The 14,382-nt window shown below is 36.8% G+C and overlaps 1 protein-coding gene across 1 annotated transcript in view; it reads right to left on the minus strand.

Annotated features, from left to right (window-relative positions):
* Positions 1–14,382, minus strand: part of MTPN (myotrophin) — a 49,762-nt gene that overhangs the window by 7,780 nt on the left and 27,600 nt on the right. The gene's annotated exons all lie outside the window — the stretch shown is intronic.

Raw genomic sequence — 14,382 nt, forward strand, 5'->3', positions numbered from 1 at the left:
CTTCATATTTTGTAATGATTTGGAAGTGACACACATCATTTGTGCATATCCCATTAGCCTAAAAGTTAGACACACAGCCATAATTAAAACTGCAAGGAAAGCTGAGACACAAGGACTACTTAGGCTGCCATGTGGATAACTACAACCTGGGGTTTTCTTTCTAAAGCACAAGGAAAAATCAGACATGGCAGACAATTTGCAACCTGACCTATACTGCTCTGAAAACACTTTGAAATAAGTCACTAACATCCTCTAAATGCCAAGTCTAGTCAATATATATGGTATCTGAACAGTGATGATAGTCTTATTCCCAACTCATTATTGTCCTAACTCTGAAGACAGTATTATCTCCACATTCTCCTGCCTAGCCTGCCTCTCCTTCCCACACCAACTCCTTCTACTCTCCCCTGCCTCCCTTTACTTTCTCTGGCTGTCCTTTATACAAGGTTCAGGTCTTTAACATTCTTCATAACTTACTCAGCATGCTCTTCCTAATCATCTCATCCATGTCCAACCTTTATTGTCCTCATTCTGAGAACTGGCTTTGAGACTTACCTACTTTAAGTTCCATAAATACCTTGAATTCAACCTCTCCCAAAAGGAATCTGTAATAATCTTTTCCTATAAACCTTGCTCCTTTTTCAATATTCTCTAACAAGGTGAAGAACACTACCATCTTCCAGAAGATGTGGAGGACAGTATGCAGTTCTTGTTTACTTAGTCTTCAGACCATACTACTAACATTTCCCATCTGTCCTTGGTTCTCCATTGCTACCATCACTTTTTTAGTTCAGGTATAAACATTTTGATGCAATGATTTTATTTTATTTTATTTTATTTTATTTTATTTTATTTTATTTTATTTATTTTATTTTATTTTATTTTATTTTATTTTATTTTAGAGATGGAGTCTCGCTCTGTCACCCAGGCTGGAGTGCAGTGGCACAATCTTGGCTCACTGCAACCTCCGCCTCCTGGGTTCAAGCAATTCTTCTGCCTCAGCCTCCTGAGTAGCTGGGATTACAGACCTGCACCACCATGCATGGCTAATTTTTTTTTTGTATTTTTAGTAGAGATGGGGTTTCACTGTGTTAGCCAGGCTGGCCTCGATCTCCTGACCTCACGATCCACCCGCCTCGGCCTCCCAAGGTGCTGGGATTACAGGCGTGAGTCACTGTGCCCAGCCCTCTTTTTTAATTACACAACTGTAATTCAGACTCCACATGTTTGGGTGTTCTTTCTCAAATGCGAGTCTGATCATACTGTGTTCATAATACCTAAAAGCCCTTAATGGCATTCTCATGAAATAGAATAAAGATAAATGACATGACACATGAAGGCACAATCTGTTCCCTACCTACCTCTTTGGTCACAGGCCTTGCTAAATCCTTGCTACCTGACTGTGTGGCTATGCCAAACAACGTGCTGTACCCTAATACGTCATGGTTTCTTTCTTGTCCCTGTGACTTTTCTCGTTGTTGCTTCTGCTTGGGAGGGTGCCCCAATTCTCTACTGGACTCTTAGACACTAAGTTTCTAAGGTTCAGCTCAAGTGTCAACTGCTTTATGAAATTACAATTGTGGTACCTGGAGCTGTAATGACATTCTTATTCATAACACAGTATCCCCTTAACTTCCTAAGACCACAACTGCCCTCTTCTTCAGGTCTTTACATATTGCATGTAACTCTTGTCACAGCAACCACAATGCTTCAATGCACTGACTGTTCTACATATTTGTCTCCCTTTACCAGCCTATGCTGAGGGCAGGAACAAGGCTTATTAGTCTTTGCAATCCCAAGGCCTTGCACAGGCCCAATAAGAAGTAATCAATAAATGTTTATGAAATGACACAGGCCGAGCACAGTGGCTCACACCTGTAATCTCGACACTTTTGGAGGCTGAGGTGGGCAGATCACCTGAGGTCAGGAGTTCGAGACCAGCCTGGTCAACATGGCGAAACCCCTTCTCTACAAAAAATACAAAAATTAGCCAGGCATGGTGGCAGGCACCTGTAATCCCAGCTACTGGGGAGGCTGAGGCAGAAGAATCACTTGAACCCAGGAGGTGGAGGCTGCAGTGAGCCGAGATTACGCCACTGCACTCCAGCCTGGGTGACAAAGTGAGACTCCATCTCAAAACAAAACAAAACAAAAATGGATACAAATGGGAACTAAAAATATATGATAAGGAACTTGATAAAATAATTACAGTATTGAATCAGGCAGATTTAAAGACAGACTGCTGTGAATAGATCAACAAAGCATTTCCATTGTGAATAGGCCGCCTGCCTACTAGCACACTATATAACATACTCACTTATTTTCAGGTAATTTCAACATAGAAGTCCCTTTATTGCTGACATCTGATTAGAATCACAACTAGGTTCATTTATCTATATTTAGAGCATGATTCTGCTGATTTTTCTGAAGTTTTCTGGGGGAGAAAAAGGTTGCTATGGCCAAGTTAAAGTGACTCAAACAGACAGGTTGTTTGTCATTCTAGGCAGTAAATGTTTTTAAGACATTGCAAGTAATTTATTGATCTTCAGATGCCACACTTGTAGATAATCAAGTATTATTTGATAGTGTGAGTTCAAACATGGAGAATGTTTTAAAAAACTTCAAGTCATGCTATCTCCACCCATAAATAATTTACAATCTAGCTAGAAAGATAAGATATACCCACATGAAACAACAAGAACGTATCTTTACCTGCTTGTCACCATTATCTACTTCTTACTTCAGATAGCCTAATTCCACTGTACATTATCAGTTGTTAGCATGTACAAATAGGCCAAGAGAACTGGACTAGTAACATTTTAAGGATGAAACTCTTAAACTCCTACAGAGGTTATCTGATGTTCTATTGACAAAAGGCTTTTGTCAAGGTTTTTGAAGATGCTGCTTATAGTTATACTGATAAAATGACAGAATAACCAGCAGCTTTGTTTCCATGCAAAATTTATAAAATCAGGCAGAAAATTAGTGCGCACATGCACGCACACATATATACATATCCAAGTGCTAATTGGATACACACACACACACACACACACACCTCTCTCTCTGGAACCAAATATAAATACAGTCATCTATATATATAGTCATCCCTCTGTGTGTGAGGGGGATTGGTTCCTGACTCCCTCTTGGATACCCAAATCCCTTATATAAAATAGCATATAACATACACACATCCTCTTGTATATTTTAAATTATCTATACATTACTTATACTACCTAATACAATGTAAATGCTATATAAATACAGTTGAACCTTGAACAACATGGGTTTGAACTGTGCAGGTCCAATTACAAGATTTTTTTCAATAAAAGCTACATGGAGTGTGCCTGCCTCTCCTGTCCCTCCTTCCACCTCTTCCTCCCCTCTGAGACAGCAAGACTAACCCCCAATTCCTCCTCCTCAAGCTACCTGAAGCAAAGAAAATGAAGATAAAGGCAAAAGGTCTTTATGGTAACCTACTTCCACTTAATGAATAGTAAATTTTGTCTTTGTAATGATTTTCTTAATAGTCTTTTCTCCAGCTTACTTTACTGTAACAATGCAGTATATAATACATAGAAAAAATATGTGTTGACTGTTTATGTCATCCATATGCTTCCGGTCAACAGGAAGCTATTAGTTTTTTGGGAGTCAAAAATTCTATGTGGATTTTTGACTGTGCAGGGATTGGCAACCCTAAGCCCCTGCATTGTTCGAGGCTCACCTAGTCGTTACACTGTATTGCTTTTTAAATTTATATTATTTTTAATTACTGTGCTATTAATTATTTTTTCTGAATCTATTTTTGATCTGTGGTTGAATCCATGGATGCAAAACCTATGGCTATGGAGGGCAAACTGTGTGTTATCTCTATATATGCATATGGATTTACCTATCTACATAAACACACACATACCCTTCCCCCTTGGAATATAACCAATTACTTCAGAAAATTTTCTTTAGCAAGCATGGTTTTGAACGGTCAATTCACTTTGGAAAGAAAGCAATTTAGAATCAAATACAAAAAGGACTAAGACTGCAGTTGAGGATTAAAGGCAATTCAAGGAACATTTGCAATGTTTGTAGTTTAAGGTTTTATGACAGATACTTATCAGGTAAGAATTCCAGCAACCTTATGTTGATTTGAACTGATAGGACATGAATATAAAGCTTTAAAAAACCAATGAAACAGCTTTACAGAGTTTAAGCTCTTTATCATTCCATAGAAGCATGCTGGCATCCTCATGCAGAAATTTTTATTTCAAATACAGACTTTCTCAGTCAAAATAAAATCAGAAACAGAAAACAGAAAGGAGACAAGGCCTACTGAAGATGGTCACACTAACAACAATAACATCTGACAAAAGCTTGACATGACTATAGTAAGAAAGAAATCAAGATTGAGCCCGGCTAAAGCTTAGCTAGTGTAAGGACAATTAACCAAAACTTCAACAGACCCCCTCGAGGGTTGCATGCTGGTAAGGCTTCAAGGAAATCACCATGCCGTTACTCATAACTCTGCTTAAGAGAAAAGTATATAATACCCTTAATAAATTTTCTATCCAAAATAGTTATTTTTTACCCTTACAAAGGTTTCTTCCCCACCCCCCCACAGTACTTGTTACTACTTGAAATTAAGTTACATTTATTTGTATACCTGTTTACTCTGTCTTCCCTCTAGAAAACGAGGTGTCCAAGAGCAGAGGATCTGTTTACCTTGTTAACTCCTATATCCCCAGTATTTAAATGATTACAGTGTGTACTTCCTTTTGATATTAAATGTCTCATGAAGACTTCGAAAAATGTAAAGGATCAAAGACATTCTTTGTTCTTTCCCTGGAACCACCCAGTTACCTCTCATTCAATTGTTAGATTCTCTGTGAAGCCTGCTGGGATTTCCCAGGCAGCTGGTGCCCTGGAGATCACAGGTCAATACTGTAGCTCACTCAGCATCTGACACAACCCACTTCCAATCTGTTCTTCCTTGCTTTCCTCTGCTACAGAGGTTGAAAAAAAATGAAATCCTCAGACTCCCTTCAAGCTACAGGTGGCTATCTGACCTAATTTTGGCCTGTCCTATGCAGTGTGGGCTAGCAACAACATACACAGTGGAGCCAGTCACTTAGCCTTGGACTGCACAGCTTCAGACTTTCGCGTTTAGATCACTGCAGTAAGGGTTTTTGTTACTCATGGCTAAACTCCACCTCTCTTAGGGAACTTACCACAGTCTGTAATTAACTGTTAACAGGTATATCTTCCCCAAATTAGGCTGAGCTCCATGAAGGAAGGGGTCCTGTTATATTTGTCCCTGTGGCTTTAATACCTAGGATAATGCCTGGTAGCCAGCAGATGCTCAATGAATATTAAATAAATGAAAAAAATTCACATCTGGGTCATAGTAACAGAAATCTTACCCTTAGTGAACACAAGCGTCCAAATTAAAATGAAAAATTAATTTTTTAAAAATACTATCTTGTCTATGTAATACTGTATCATTAGAATACTGTCAATTATTCTGAATCAATTTATATGCATTTTAGAACAGTCTTGAGAAACTGTGCTATACTCACAAAGAACTCCATTATCTCATGATTTGGGGCAACTGTAGTTCCCTGGTACTATGAGAAAAATGTTCAGAATCTTAAAACCTTACACTGTTTAAATATATACTTAAATATTACCATTACCATAGAACTCACATGTATAATTCAATTTCGGAAACAACTAAAAATGGATTTGGTATTTAGTGACATTAAAAAATTATTCAAATACCTACAATTATACATACTTTGCAGTTTTAACTACTGGTGCAAGATGATTTCATAGTACACCTAATTTCATATTTAATTTACATATTGATACAGGAGACAGTAAAGACAATTTCTGGATACCCTATAACGTCTAATATAATACAAAACACAGTGATTGTTATATCCCTTACATTTTTTGTAGCAGTTTTGAGTTTTTAATGTCACAGTACAAATATGTAACCACATTTTTCTCACAGCAGTCCCCTGAAGTAGGCATTGTTAACTCCATTTTGTAGACAGGCTCTCAAGCTCAGTTAAGAAACTTGCCCAAGGTCAGTCAAAAAAATCTAAACAGGCAGATACTTCAAGTTTTCCAAGCAGCTGCTCAAACTTTGTCTAAATGACAAAAACTAACAAATGAGAATCACACACGTGAGCAATGAGACACATTTTATGTTTCGTTTTATTCCTTATTTGAACAGTTAATTATAGTTCATTTTCAGTTGCATATATAATGGTATTGGATTTGTTCTCATGGTACCCCTAGTAAAAATATGATTTTAACATCTCTATAGCAATCATATTTAGCATGAGTAGAAAGATCATTTCAAGGTTTCAGAGAAAAATTCATCATGGAATTAAGAGGATGGGTTAAAGCACAAATGAGCCTTCAAATTGCTCCTCTTCAAGGACATTCAGATACTGAGCTGTTACATAACCTTTTTTTTTTTTTTTTTTTTGAGGCGGAGTTTCACTCTCGTTGCTCAGACTGGGGTGCAATGGCATGATCTCCGCTCACTGCAACTCCACCTCCCTGGTTCAAGCTATTCTCCTGCCTCAGCCTCCCGAGTGGCTGGGATTACAGGCACCTGCCACCACACCTGGCTAATTTTTTTTGCATTTTTAGTAGACATGGGGTTTAACCATGTTGGCCAAGCTGGTCTCGAACTCCTGACCTCAGGTGATTCACCTGCCTCGGCCTCCCAAAGTGCTGGGATTACAGGCGTGAGCCACTGTGCCCGGCTGCAGTTATATTACTTAAGAGGTGGCACATCCTAAGTTTCAGATGAAAAAGTATGTCCACACTTGAAACAAAGTTCTTCTCATAAAGCTTATTTTCTTCAGGGAACCCTCATTCATATAGCAAGTCTTTCCTTTCCTGAGAAGCCCATCAATCCTGAACAGTCCTAATACTTGCTGAGAATTTATGATGTGCTCGGCATTTCAACAAGTGGCTTATACACATTATCTCACTTCAGTACTTAGCTATACTGAGAGGCAGTATAATGTAATGGTTACAGACACAGGCTCTAGAGCAAAATCGACTGGATTTGAATTCCAACTCCCCTTCTTGCTAGTTCTGTGATGCTGGGCAAATTTCCTAAATTGCTTTGTGCCTGTTTCCCCAATGGTAAAATGGATAAAAAAAATACTTACTCTATAAGACTACTCTGGTGATTAAATGAGTTAATATACACAAAGTCCTCAAAACTGTACTTGTACATTGGAAATGTCATCTGACTGTGAGCTATTTTATCCTCGTATCAACTCTATGTGATAAGTACAGGCCTATGTTACAGAAGAGAAAGCTTAGGCTGAGATATTAAACTTGCTCATACCCACAGAGTTATTAAGAAGCAGAATTGAGAACTAACCTTGTGTATGTGTAGGTGTGTGGCGCCCCAGCACATAGCATAGATCACTAACAGAAGCTAAAATGATGTGCTGTAGTCTAAAAAAGCTAAATAGTTAACGGCAATGAACTTACACAGTGGGCATACTTGGGTATGACATTTGTGAAACCTATCAAAACAGTCTAACAATTGGTTCTTCAGTTATTTATGGCGCAAATCTTGTAGATATATCATTCTGGTAGGCCCTTTATGACACAGTTTCTTAAAAATCAGACAATTCAGTAAGGCACTGCTGAGTTCTTTGAGGAATACCAGTCCTAAAACTTTTTTGAAACCCAACTTGACCATGTTATATGGAACAGAATTTTGGGGTTCCAAATACTCCTAAAATGTGAGCGTGAGAATATCTGAAGCTATTCAGATTTTATTGGAGGTATGGTAGTAATTCAAGTAACAAATAGTAATTCAAGTAAATATTTGTTCTGCCTGCAAGCACACCAATTTGCTTGTGCTGAAAAGGGCTGACTTTCAGCCCTTATATCTTACACAATTTGATTCCCAATTCAAGTAGCACATTCTGCACCACAGACACTTCCCTGAGGAGTCAACAATGCTGATACTTGAGAGGGGTATTCAAGTTTTACTAACTGGCTGCTTGATTAAAAAGAAAAAGCACAGAAAATATTTATCAAAAACATGAATATTGCCAGACAAGATGGTTTTTTCTATTTCCTCAGCAGACTGAATTTCAGTATTTTTAATCTCTATAGCAATTATACATAAGACATAAAACATTTTGACTTCCTTTAAGTAAGAATGCAGTTGAGTATACCTTTGTTCTCAAGCCAGGAATAGTTAACTTACAGAGTGGTCTGAAGCAGCTGAGTCACTAAAATTAGCGTTGCATAACCATCAGTGGTATATATATACACATATAGTTGTTTTTGTAAGATTAGAGTTGGCTTCCTGAGGAGATAAATTCTTTTGACACAGAAGCAGAGGAAAAAAAGGAAAACAAAAAAGCCATTCTTTTAGGCTTTCTCCTCTCAGGCATAGCTCAGTATGCTAAATATCACTAGTAACAAAATGACAGCTTATTAATAACAAATAAGTATGCTGTCAGCTTATTTTTGTAACCTAAGAATAAAACTAATTACAATGTTTTGAAACTTTCATTAAATTCTCAACTCACAAGATTTTGATTCTCTCATGCTGGGGTACAACTTTTCCTATTTATTTATAAGAATTTGTATTTCTATAGGCGATTCAGAGGTCATTTTAAATAGCAGTATATACCACATAAGGCATGGAGTGTAAACACATCAGCATAAATGACTGAAAGCTTATCTGTCTAAATTCTAAATTATAGCAAATATAACATCTTTAAATGATTGATAAAAGAAGTAAATATTTAGGATATTTCCCCATAATACCCCATAGTTGATTATTTAGAAATAGTATTCCTTAGGATTAGGAATACTGAACTTCTTAAAATTCTTTATTAAAATTATAAGGAATTATATAAATTATATGGAATTTTAATGAGTATTACAGAAAATAAAATCTTAAATATTGTATGTATTATTAGTATTAGAAATGTACAACATGAGGCCAGGCGTGGTAGCTCATGCCTGTAATCCCAGCACTTTGGGAGGCCGAGGCAGGCGGATTACCTGAGGTCAGGAGTTCGAGATCAGCCTGGCCAACATGGCGAAACCTCATCTCTACTAAAAATATAAAAATTAGCTGGGTGTGGTAATCCCAGCTACTCGGAAGGCTGAGGCAGGAGAATTGCCTGAACCTGCGAGGCAGAGGTTGCAGTGAGCCGAGGTCACGCCATTGCACTCCAGCCTGGGGGACGGAGGGAGACTCGTCTCAAAAAAACAAACAAAGAAAAAATGAAAATAAATGTGCCACATGATAGTGTATTAATGCTATAGGCAAACTACTATTATTTCTCTTAAAGAATTTTCTTAAAGTACAAAACTAGATTAAGATGTCCAATTATATGTAACTGTGAAAAATACAGTAGTCTCCTTTTATCTGCAGGAGACATATTTCAAGACCTCCAATGGATGCCTTGAAACCACAGACAGTAATGAACCCTAATATATACAGCCACATGTCACTTAACAAGGGGATTTCGTCATTGTGTGAACATCATAGAGTGTCCTTACATAAACCCAGATGATACGGCCTACTACACATGTAGCATATATGGTATAGCCTATTGCTCCTAGGCTACAAACCTACATCCAGTATGTTACTGTACTGAATATTATAGGCAGCTGTAACACAATGGCAACTATTTGTGTATCTAAACACAGAAAAGGTATGGTAAAAATACAGTATGAAAGATAAAAATGGTACACCTGTATAAGGCACTCATCATCAATGAAGCCTGCAGGACTAGAGGTTGTTCTGAGTGAGACGAGTGGTGAGTGAAGGTGAAGGCTTAAGACATTACTACACACTACTATCGACTTTACAAACACTGTATATTTAGGCTACACTAAATTTATAACAAAAATTTTGTTTTTTCAGCAATAAATTAACTTTAGCTCACTGTAATTTTTTTACTTTATAAACTTTTAAATGTTTTTAACATTTTAACTGTTTTGTAATAAAGCTTAGCTTAAAACACAAATACATTGTACAGCTGTACAAAAATATTTTCTTTCTTTATATCCTTATTCTGTAAGTTTTTTGTAATTAAAAAAATTTTTTTAAACTTTGTTGTTGAAAACTAACACACAAACACACATGAGCCTAGACCTACACAGGGTCAGGATCATCAGTATCACTTTTTCCACCTCCACATCTTGTTCCATTGGAAGGTTTTCAGGGGCAAGAGAATGGAGCTGTCAACTCCTATGATAAAAATGCCTTTTTCTAGAATACCTCCTAAAGTACATGCCTGAGGTTCTTTTACACTAACTTTTTTTTAATAAGTAGAAGAAACTCTAGTCTAAAATAGTAATAAAAAGCCTAGTATAGTAAATACATAAACATATAACATAGTCATTACCAAGTATTATGTATGACCAGCAGTGAGGTAGGTTTGTTCACACCAGCACCTCCATAAGCACACTGTTGACTGAAACGACATTATATGGCACATGACTGCACTATTTTTTTTCCTATACATACATACCCATGATAAAGTTTAATTTATGAACTAGGCACAGTAAGAAATAATAGTAAAATAGAACAATTATAACACGTTAATAAAAGTTAACTGTAATAAAATTATGGGAATGTGGTGTTTGTCTCACAAAGTATCTTAGTAACGTACTCATCACGACCATGGGTAACCGCAGAAAAGGGGGCTTGGGAAAGTCCATCAGCTAATATTATTCAAGAATATGATTTCATGTTTAGCCCCCTTCTAATGTGTTTGTGCAACCTTGCTATTATTCAAGCGTTTAAGATTTTAATCAGAAAGACCAGTTTAGTAATGAACAATGAAAATCCCAGGTAAGTGTCCTATAAACTCTTGTTTGGCTACATTAAAAAAAGTGCTAGCATAGTCTAATAAAAGCATCCAGAAGGATACACACTCACCTTGTAGCACTTAGGAAGCATCATCTTACCGCTGAGGGTCAGGGTTTTAAAACAATGTGCCTTATAAATTCTAAACTATTTATGAGCTAGAGCAGGGGTTGGCAAACTATGGCCTGGGTATTTGTTTTTGTATATAAGTTGTACTGGGATGCAGCCATGCCCATCCGTTTATGTATTGTCTGTGGCAATGTTACGTCAGTGACCATATGGTTTGCAAAGGCACGCCTTTGCGAAAAGGGTATGCCTAAGAAAAAGTGTGCCAACTTTTGAACTGAAGGACTTTTTAATACCACCTTTTAAGTACCCTTTTCATTCCAAAAACTTCTTGGTTAAGATTTTTTAGGGCAAATAAAGGGGAACCTTATTTCACTGAGATAATTATAATTCTAAATGACACATGATGATACAGGCTGCCTATTATTGCTTTGATAAAAACAGCCATTGGGCTTGGCCTCTCCACAGACTGCTGTACTGGTCAGTTGCTACTTTTCTATTATGGGTGTCTGTTTCACACACTCACATCAGCTTCTTCACACTCTCATTCCTCTGCTGCTGCTACCTCTTCTAGGACGCTTCTTGAAGCTGTATTATCTGCCTCCTTTCCCTTGTTTCTTCTTGCTAGTTTTACCATGTTTCTCAGGTACTCTGGATTCAGTGAAAATACCAGAAGCTTTGATCATCTCATATTATTTACCTTATTTGGTTCCAGCTTATTTTTTAGAAACTTCAGTGTTAAATATTTGTTTAGAGTTATCCACATACTAATTCATACGAACTTCTTGCTTATCATTCCCCTTCTTGCATCTCAGTCTTTCCTTTTGGGTTTAATTTGCTTCTTCCTGAAGTGCATCCAAGTTATCACTCCATTTGTTGTTTGGGGGTACTGGGCACCTCTGGGAGTGGCCTTGGATCAGCTCTTACCATTTGCAACAATACTCTCTTGCTCATATTTGGGAATTTCTTCTTTGGCCCTACCCTGCCTGTTTTCTGTCTTTCAAGGTTTCCTTATAATTTCTTGTTTGATGGATCCAATTCTTCTGGTCCAAAGTAGATACTGATCAACTCAGTTTAAAAACATCTTTTCTGTCATTGGGGGCAAAAAGGGAATACCACAGAACGTGCTCAGACCTAAACTTTGAAATGGAAGCCTCCCATCTGTTGATCTCTACATTTTTCTCATTTACCAGCTTGCCAATTAAAAATGAGGTCACAAGTCCTTTTACCTGCAGATATGTACACGTTCCATTTCTCATTAACTGTCCTGACAGTAATTCTGAAAGGCAATTTCAAGTAATAGTAAGAACACAGGCTGCTGAATCCTACATCTTGGAACAAATCTTGATTCCCCTGCATTGTATTTGACTTTCAAGCAGTTAGACCACCCTGAGATAAATCGTTTCCTTGTCCATAAAAGAGAGATAATAATACCCAAGTATTTGGGTTTATAATTTATAAATGATACAGCATATCATATAAAGTTTGATTTCAAATATTCTAGCAATCATGTTTGTTTTTCTGATTTCTCCCCCATTAGTTGTGGTCATACTGAGTTTCTAAATCCCTGTTTATTATTTTGCCTTTTTTCCTATGCTAAGGATAAATCAACTGGACAATGTATTGGAAATGCCAATGAATCTGGAAAGTTCTTAAACCAAGTCTTTTCAAGTGAAGTCATAATAATCCATAAGAATTCTACTTTTGATAAAAGGTAGAACAAACTAGACTTAATATAAACACTGATTATAACTTTTCAAAGATGCACTGGAACAGCTCTGTTTTAACAACTAAGAATTTTTGAAAGCGTACAATCAATTTTCAAAAAATAATCTGCCTAACAAAACTACAGGGTATCCATTAAAGAAGCTTATGCAATAATAAAATCAAAGTAATTAATTTTGAAAAAGCAGAACTAAAATGTACTATGCTGATTTCAAAAAGGTAAGAAGAAAATCTCTTTCATATAATAATACAACAGCTCTACATGGTTACAAATGGTCTGCTACCAACATAGCTATCTCCAAATGTCACTTATTTGGCTAAAAAAAGTCAAGGTTCAGACACAAAAGAACAAAATGGGCATAAGCAAAAGAAAAAACAAACTAGTTAAAAGTAAGACAACTCACAATCAATAATTTAGTAACAGTACACACATAGAGAACCTTCTGGGATGACATCTTAGGGCCTAATGTACATGCAAATCAAGCCAACTTTTCAGGAACTCATTTAATGTTTTTAACTCTTTAACAATGGAAACTTAAACCACAAGGTCTCAATGACCTGAAGCCTCATGTTTTGGGAATAAGGAATACAGAACAATGGTTTGGGTTCTCTGTAGCATAAAAATTATATCCTGTTTTGTTTTTCCTAGGACGAGAGAGAGGTCTAACACAAAGAAAAATTGTTCTGATCTACAGTTTGAGATATGGTTAGAAGGAAAGAGTACATTGAGGGCAGCTCATTGAGTAAATGACCAGGGACCTAAGCAAAAAATGATCCCATGGAGGTTTTTATTTTCAGAGAACAAAAAACCCTTGGCTGGGTGAAAAAAAGGTCAGGAAAAGAGAGGTAAAGAAGGGTAAGGAGGGAGTCCTCCATTTCTTTTGAGAGCTAGCAGATAGGCTGAAGCCATGGCAATAAAGCCAATGCTGAGGAAGAGACCTGAGAGAGGCCAAAAATAAAAATAAAAAAATCAGATCATGGTCATGTATCTTAAATACAGGGTCAAGCTGTGTCTCAACTGTACAGTTATATAAATTAATAAGATCTCTTTACTGTTTAAGCCTGAGCTGAGTTCAGTTACTTGCAAGACAGAGTCCTAACTAATACAATATTGAAATTATATAAATCTTTCATAAACAGCAAATCTGTTTTTGATACAGTAAGCAAAAATATTCCCCAGGGATGAAATTATCTAGCAGCTTTCAAGGGTACTTTGTAATCCCTTCACGGATCTTGGGGAGGGATGAAGAGTAAAGAGAAAGACAGTGACTGGAAATCTTTGTGAGCACACCCTATCACAGATGCTGGATCCACTAGTGGCAAATAATAATATTTCCATTTATTTTGGCTTTTGGACAAATGCATCATTCATATCAGTAAGGTATAAAAATTGCTCTTGATATATAACCCAAACCCAAACAACAACAAACATATTTAAAGAAATCCAGCAATTGTGGTTAACATGAAGCTATGCATAGAAAAACCCTAGTTCTCATTAGAGGACTCAAATTAACTGTGTTTAGAACCATGTCTTTACAAAGTTGTCAATAAAGTGTTGAGATAAATGTGCTATCTTCTTTCCCAATTTTCTTCGTATCTTATTGAAGCTGACACTACAAAGCATAAAATCCTCTTCAGCCTTAGTTACAATAAAAGGTACTACTTATTGAGTACTTACTATGTATCAGGCACTGTGGCAAAACGCTTTATATACA

The sequence above is a fragment of the Chlorocebus sabaeus genome, chromosome 21, assembly GCF_047675955.1.
Source record: "Chlorocebus sabaeus isolate Y175 chromosome 21, mChlSab1.0.hap1, whole genome shotgun sequence".
NCBI lineage: Eukaryota > Metazoa > Chordata > Mammalia > Primates > Cercopithecidae > Chlorocebus > Chlorocebus sabaeus.